Genomic DNA, 8,064 nt, shown 5'->3' on the forward strand with positions numbered 1-8,064 from the left:
TTTTATTTATTTATTTGAGAGAGAGAATGAGAGACAGAGAGCACAAGAGGGAAGAGGGTCAGAGGGAGAAGCAGACTCCCCGCTGAGCGGACAGCCCAATGCAGGACTCGATCCCAGGACTCCAGGATCATGACCTGAGCCGAAGGCAGTCGCTTAACCAACTGAGCCACCCAGGCGTCCCGAATTTTAAGTCGTTTTTAAGAAGTCTAAACAAGTATGTCTGCATTCTAAGTAGTCATATACATTTTATGCAGATGCCCCAAGCTTTCCCAATACATATGTTAATGTCCTGAAAAGAAAGAATTTGTATTGCCTCAAAGTAAAATATTTGGATTTTTAAATTTAATATAGTTTGCCTTCCCATTCAAAAGAGCATTACCATTTTCCAGTAAAGAAAGTAATACAATTCAGAGGATTTCTTTCAACTACATAATTTTCAATAATTCATAATGCCTTAGGATTTATTTTAAAAGAAGCAAGTCATCACCAGATTGCTTACATTAATTCCTGTAAAGCCACACTCAAAATTCATTTTGGGCCTCTGACAAAGCTTTTATATTAAGGATGGTTTTTTTTCATTTATTAAATTCACTTATGTGAGAGTTAACAAAAGCTATTTACTTGAAGACTTAAACAGGCTATAATGTTTTCAGTGTGTTGAAAAATGTGTGTTATCTTTGCCTTTCAATTATTAAAGGGAAAAAAAGAACAGACTCTTCAGTCCGTCTACTCCCTCTCGGACGATTCCAGTTTATTTCTGGCCCCCCGTTGCCCGTCTGTGCCCCCAAATCCAACATAGATGTTTTCAAAAACAGTTTCTACTCTAACAAAACAAGAGTTTATGATTCACTTTCAGACTTTGTTCTTTCAACTAACTTGTTTGTCCAGGAAAACAGATTTCCAAGACTTGCACACACAGCAGGATCTTTGTGCCCCTGTTTTTACTCCTCTGTGGCTCGGATGACACGACTTTTGGCTCATAAAACATGCAGAAGAGATAAGTGGAGAAAAACGCGATAATCTCGTGAGGTTTTTTTTTCCCCCAGTGATGCACCACCCCCAGCCGAGGAAAAGGGCAGACTTGTAAAATGACCCAGCGACATGGAACCGAAACACTTAAAATCCCCCAACCTGCTGGCTGCTGAGAATGCAGTTTCTTCCCTGTGCACCTGGCACGCCTGGACCTGCCGGAGCGTTTGTTACATTTTGATACATTTATCCAAGCTGTTTGTATCCTTTTTCTCTTTTCTTCCAGGCTGCTCCCGGCTGGGCCTCAAGTGCCTCCCTTGCTCCTTGCTGGCTCCCTGCTTGGAGTCTTCACCTTCTGTTGCGTTCGGTTAAAATTGTTGTCCCCGGATCTCCCAGCCCATCCACCTACTCTGAGGCCTAAAGGCAGGTGGTTACGTCTTCAAGTTCAATTACAAAAAACTGCTTCCTACATTCGTACTTGGAGGAAAACCACCACCATGGAGGCTGTGCCATGCAAATCAGCCGGAGGTAGAAGGCGCCGTCTTGCATTTCTAAGCAGTAGAACAGAGAGATAAGAGCCAGTGAAGTTTAAACACCTCTCCCTTCAAGCGTGAAAAAGAAAAGGCCGGTATTGCCGGCGAGTGATAAGTACGGTGCACCAACGTCCTACTGCGTCATTCGGCTCCGGGTGCGCTGAGGTCGCGGCGAGCCGCGGCCGTCACCCCGCCGCTGTGTGGGTCTAGCGGCTGTCCTGATGCGGGCGCAGCACCCACAAGCTTTGGTCCTCTGGGATCAGCCAGCCCCCGGGGAAGGAAATTGTATGCCCAACATCCGACTGGAAAGGCAGTTTTGGCCCTAGTTAGGCAAGAGAAGGGAAACAAAAAAACTGCAAGTGTGTCTGACTTGTGCTCTGAGTCGGGAGTCCCTCCCAGGACAGTGCGGGTGTAGACCAGGGGCCGTGAGCTGCCGGTGCCGCCGAGGGAGGGCCTGGGCCGCTCTGCGCTCACACGCTCGTGCGTGGCCTTTGGGCCTCGGCTGCAGGGGGACGGGGCGTCCCTGCGGGCAAAGCCGCAAGAGCGGTCGGAAGACCCCGTCTGGCTTCCCACCGCCACCTCCTGGGGCAGAACCGCAGGCAAGGCCCTGACCACTTTGAACCTCAGAGTCCTCCTCTGGGCAGGACAATCACAGGATTGTTTGAGGGGCAGGTAAAAAAACACTTGGTGAAGCTCCGCAAGGATTGCACGTGGCTCTTGCACTCTTCGCCGTAACATTTCTTCTAGCTCTTTCTCCGGCCTCCCCCAGCTCCTTTTCCCCGACTCTCCTCTGCTCTATCCTCACCAGTAATTCCTTTGCTGACTTCAGTTTCTCCATTTACTGGCTTTCCTTCCTCTGTCCCCCTTTCGTTTTGTTTCTCTGTTTCCTGTACCAGCGAATTCAGAAAATGTCAACAGAAGCCTCCCATACCGTTTTACCCTCGCTGGCAAGAGAAGGAGGGCTAGGGCCGCAGGAAGCGAAATTAGAAATGGTTCCAACCTATGCATAATTCTGCTTGCTGGAGAATGAAAGACAAGACTGTACTTCTTCGATAACTTTGCTAATAGATGAGAGAATCATGTACAATTTTCTGCTAAAAGTTTTCAGTCTAAAATAGGTTTGTCCTAAGAAGGTACATTCATTTTTTGTTAATACACAGACCAACTACAGAAGACGTGTGTGTGTGTGAAAATCGTTTTCCATATACTACTATTGACTAAGAAAATACTTGCAGGCCGCAAGGGTAGAATAAAACATAATGTAGAAATTATTTTTCATATTATTACAGTAAGACCTGAAAGAGAAAGTGATGGGGAGGAGAAACGTGACAGACAGGGAGAGAAGGAAGTAGGAAGGAGAAGGGAGAGAAACGGGGAACTCTACTTAAATGTAAACACTTGGTGCATAATGTAGGTAGTTCCCAAAATTCCGTTTGTAAAAAACATTGCCAGGAAAGATTTATGTCAATTTTAAATCCACGTCCTCGGCCCCCATGCCATGTATTCTGCTCGGGGGCTGGGGCTGGTGTCCTGGAGCCGACACCTGCTCGAGCACACCCCAGGGAATTTGTCTACAGGTGTTGCATTTTCAGGTTAGTGAGGTTGTCCCCAGATCCATGACTCATGTGAGATTCCTTCAGGGGGCTTAGAAAATAAGGATCCTGGTTGTTGGATGGGGTCCAAGCATCAGTCCTTGTAAAATCTTCCTCAATGATCCCCAGACTCAGCTAATGTTCCCAGCGATTGCCCGAAGGGTATTAACGAACGTTGGGCTCAGAAAACCTAGGGTAATAGCCATAGCTCCCACACCCAGTTGTGTGACTTTGAACCCATGACTAAACCCCTCTGGGCCTCTGTATTCGCCTCTGGAAATTAGGGGACACTCATTTCCACCGCAGGGATTGGAGTAGGGTTTTTTTTTATTATTATTATTATCATGTTATGTTAATCACCACCCATTCCATCATTAGTTTTTGATGTAGTGTTCCATGATTCGTTGTTTGCACATAACACCCAGTGCTCCATGCAGAACGTGCCCTCCTTAATACCCATCACCAGACTAACCCCTTGGAGTAGTGGTTCTCAACCTCGGCTGCGTATCACAGCCACCTGGGAGGTTTTAACCAGGTCAAGCCCCCCCCCCCCGACCCCAACTGAATCAGAATGTGGGGCAGCAAACTCGGGATTGGAACTCACGCTTGAGAACCCACGGACTGGAGATCAGATGAGATACTGGTATTGGTACGGATGCTCTACCCCTCATAAAGGAACTCATAGCCGGCCTACACTGGGTCCTCTCTGGGTGGGAAGGAACGTGCTAGTCTGTGGCACGGGATGCCTTTTCCCCTCCTCAGCACCCCCACAAGGTAGATTCTGTGCTTTTGTAGGCATCTCCCACAGTCGCTGGCTGCTGGGTAAGTATCCCCTTTTCCAGTGTAGACAGAAAAGGGGGCAAAGTGTGTCCAAGGAAGGCATGACCTCTGGTTCCCTGGCGGCAGTGCCCGGGTATTTGCGGGCGGCCCCGGGCGGCTGGCATTCGCCGGCAGCGGCAAGGTGGGTGCCTGCAAGTAAGGGATCATCCACTGGAAGCAGGCAAGCGTCCAAGTGGAACGGAATATTCAGGAGAGAGACAGACAAAGGGTTTTCTTGGGTCTCTGACAAGACAGGAGAAACTGAAAAGATAGTATTTGACATCAATTAGCAAAAACTTTGGTTGCCACCTATTGCCACATTTTGTATCTTGGATTGAGGAGCTGGTGCTGGGGCATCTCAAATCCTCTTGGTCTTTGAACTCTCACCTGTTCTTGCCCGGGGACTGGCGTGGGGGGAGTAGCGAGTGGCCCTGATGCTCCTAGTCTATCCATCTATGAGATGGGAATTTCTCTGGTATCCATCCGACCTGAGAGTCCGTGCGAATATGAGCAATCACGTCACGTATGCCGAGTGAAAAATCTCTAAAAGGGCGTGGGAGCTCCTAAGGATTTCTCCCACTCCTGCTATCTAATTTAAAAAGAAAAGAAAAAGACAAAAGGTGTGCTTTCTCCACACCCCTCACGTAACGACCGTGCTTTCTGTGTATTTCTACAAAGACAGTTCCATGTAAATTTTATGATCGTTACCCACTATTATAATTAAGTAACAAAAAGCGACGTGGAAGATTATTTTCTCCAAGAATCAGAACAGTGATAATGAAACAGGGCCAGTAATCTTGCTTTAATGAAATGGGGAAGCCAACTTACTACATCAGAGAAAGCAATAAAATGTGTTCCCATATCAATAAAACTCAATTCTGTATGTTCAGATTATGTAGGCAATACACCCTGCTCCCTGAAGAAGACAGTGCTTGTCGGATGCTGGGTTTTGTTGTTTTTTTGTTTTTTTTTTTTTCAGGAGCACCTTAAAGCTGACTTCAAATGCTATTGGTGAATAAACAGGTCTGTATGAAAAGTCTTTTCATCACACCACTAGGTTGCCTCGACGGCATTTTCGATGATAAAACAATTCATACGGCCAATAGGTGCTTACAGGAAATTAGGAAAATGGTAGAGCTTAATGCATAAAGGCAAGAAATTAATATAAGTTGGTGGGTGCTCAAGCCACACTTTCTAGTAATCCTTCGAAATCCGTATTTCATCTAGAAAGCTTTTATTTTAAAACCAACTTAAAAAGTCAATAATCATTAAATATGCAGAGACATTTGCGTGCTCCCTGCTTTGTATTTCATTCCAAATTAGGCTATCCGTGTTTTGTCTGTCTCTCTGTCTGTTTGCTGCATTTGTAGGGAATAGGGTGATGTTGAAACTGATTAACACTGGATTCCTGAACACCGATGGTTTCCCCACCTTCCCTGCAGAGGTGATGTGACCCCAAAGCAAACACTGCTATTTCTCCTTTGGGCCCTTGAGGAACTGATGAAGAGCAAGCTCCCCAGCTGCAGACCTCTTCCCGGGCTGCCCCAGCCTGCGGAGTGCAGGACGGCCTCTGGGACACCGCACGCCCCACACACCAGCTCCAGCACGCACATCTTGCTGCCGGCTGCCCGTTCCTCCGTCTTGAACCGATTTCTGAGTGCCTCTTCCCACCTTGACATTCTGACACACTGACAACAGCCCGGAATTTTCCCTCTGCTCTTTTTACTGAGCTTCTACCTGCCCCCATGGATTTGGAGGACTGGTGTTTGCTGGGCAAGGTGACCCTTGTTTAAGAGCATGTCCTGAGACAGCTCGTAGTGACCCCGCCCTGGCCAGGACACACTGGGTACAGAATATAACTTCTTGGTATTTGGCCTCTGGAGCCACTCATTCATTACACAAAGTCTTTATCTTTGTGCACATCCTGGAACAATACTCTTAAATAAATACTCTCCAAGGCATTTTACTCCATGGCTATTTACTTTGCATTTCCATGATCTCAATGGAACACAGAAAGGGAGGAGATAGAAGGCTTGGCAAACAATAATTTGCCACCATCTACGCACAAGGGGACAACTGTGAGGGACATTGTTTTGTTTTAAAAGAAAGACACGTCATTGACTTGACATAGTGCATCTGTGTGCGGACCAGAGTCACTTAGGAAATTCCACTTGACCCAGCCTGCTGGATAACCTCTGTCCCAGGAGAACGGGGCCACGTGGCTTCGGGGTGAGGGGGCCCCGTGCCTCCCGCAGCCCCACGCCTCGGCCCCGAGAGCTTGGGCAAGCCCTTAACATTTTGAGTCTCGGTTGCATTCCTCCGTCAAGGACTTGCGGTTAGGTCTCCCACCTTCTCCCTGGAACTGTTCTGGGTTTGAAATGCAATACTGTCCCCAGACCGCACGGAAGACTGAAAATCCAAGGGAAGCCATACAAAGGTGTGGATTAGCAGCCCACCCTCTTTAAAAGTGATTACCCGGACACCATGGGCCATGATTACTAGCGTCAGCCCCACCGTATTTCTATTATCAGATTTTTTAAAGCCTCGTGGGATTAAGAACTATTTTTGAAAGGTCTTCAAGTCCACACATAAAAAAAGAAAATCAGACTCTGCTTGAGACGCACCCACATTTGTCAATGAAACCTTGCTGCTGTGTTTACCTACCTCTTCCTCCTTCTCCTTTTCACTTAAACTACGAACACAAAGATCTGCCCTCAACAAATAAACAGATTCCCATGAAAACCTGCCAAAAGGAAAAACAAAAGAGAGAGAGGATACGGCATTTCTCAGGGTTCACTGCGTTTGTTCCTACTTAAGCCAGACAGACTTCATTCATACCCTTACGAAAGCATGTGCTAGTTCTTACGGTAACAGCCACAGGCAGGCCACGCCAGAAGCTACCGATCTATGTGTTCTTTCGTTTGTGGACACTGGGAAGGATCCAGGCGCTCAGACTCAGATTCTGAATCTTTCTGTAGCAGCTCATGACAGGGAAGGTTGGAGAAAGTCACGTGGATCCAGTCCCAACTGAGTTCTTCGACCTCCAAAAGAGAGCAGGGGACATATGCATGGCTCACGTCTAGGTGCTGGTTACTAATGTGCTTCTCCTCACATACCTCGGACCCAACTATACGTAGTAGAATATCTTTTTGTAAAATACAAACATAGGAGCTCGGACACTTACAACCTCGTTGGTCAACGGCCCTATGATGACCTGGGAGACCATGCTTGTAATTCATTTTAGTCCTTCTTTTGTTCAAAACATTCTAGGCCCTCCTTTTTTGAAATTCCTCTTTAGAGGGTGCAACACTCCTGATTAGCCTGAGTGAGGGAAATCCCCAAACTCTGAGGGAGGCTTGATTTTGGGAAACAATAAATATTTTGATGCCTCCTCAGTAAATGTGATCAGTTCTGAAGCTAGATAATACTGCTTATAATATTAAACGAAGTAGAATTATGCATGAAGGGGTTTCCTTTGAAAATGACTGGAGGATGTCTCTAAATAGAGACATGCCTTCATGATAGCAGTATTCCCCGGGAGGATCAGGTAGCGTCCCAGAGTAACTCTCCTGACAGGCCCACGAGGTAGCTCCATTACTCCGCAGCCACCATGCATTTTATTTAATGACAATGGCGATCCTTCTTAGAACAGTTAGCAGTGAAATAGCCTCTCCCTCCGTTTCCCCACCACCAACTTCAGAATACACAGAGAATCTGTATGGGGTTGCTGAGGAATGAAGGGAACCCATTCATAACCAAGCAGAGCAATTGCTTACACCAACCCGGTGGAGAAATCCCGAGGGTGCTGGGAATGAAGAAGAAGAAGAAGAAGAAGAAGAAGAAGAAGAAGAAGAAGAAGAAATGGGGCCCAGAGTAGCCCTCCTCTTTCTGAAGAATACCCCAGTTCCTCACACCTTTGGACCCCCAGGGGGAAAGTGCTCCATGGAGAACTCTCATGCTGATGTTAAGGAGAATCATATCAATACATCATAACAATTAATTCAAGTAACGAATGATTTCATGGTTGAATATGATACTAAAATATTTGTTTGTGAGCCGGGCTGATGTCTGTAAAACTGAGCTTTCTTTCAGAATTCCATTTTATTATCATCGACAGCATTTATCTGAAGTATCAGAGGGCACCCTGAGAG

Source organism: Callorhinus ursinus, unplaced genomic scaffold (assembly GCF_003265705.2).
Source record: "Callorhinus ursinus isolate GAN/ISIS: 27379988/994484 unplaced genomic scaffold, GSC_fseal_2.0 scaffold79, whole genome shotgun sequence".
NCBI classification, from domain to species: domain Eukaryota; kingdom Metazoa; phylum Chordata; class Mammalia; order Carnivora; family Otariidae; genus Callorhinus; species Callorhinus ursinus.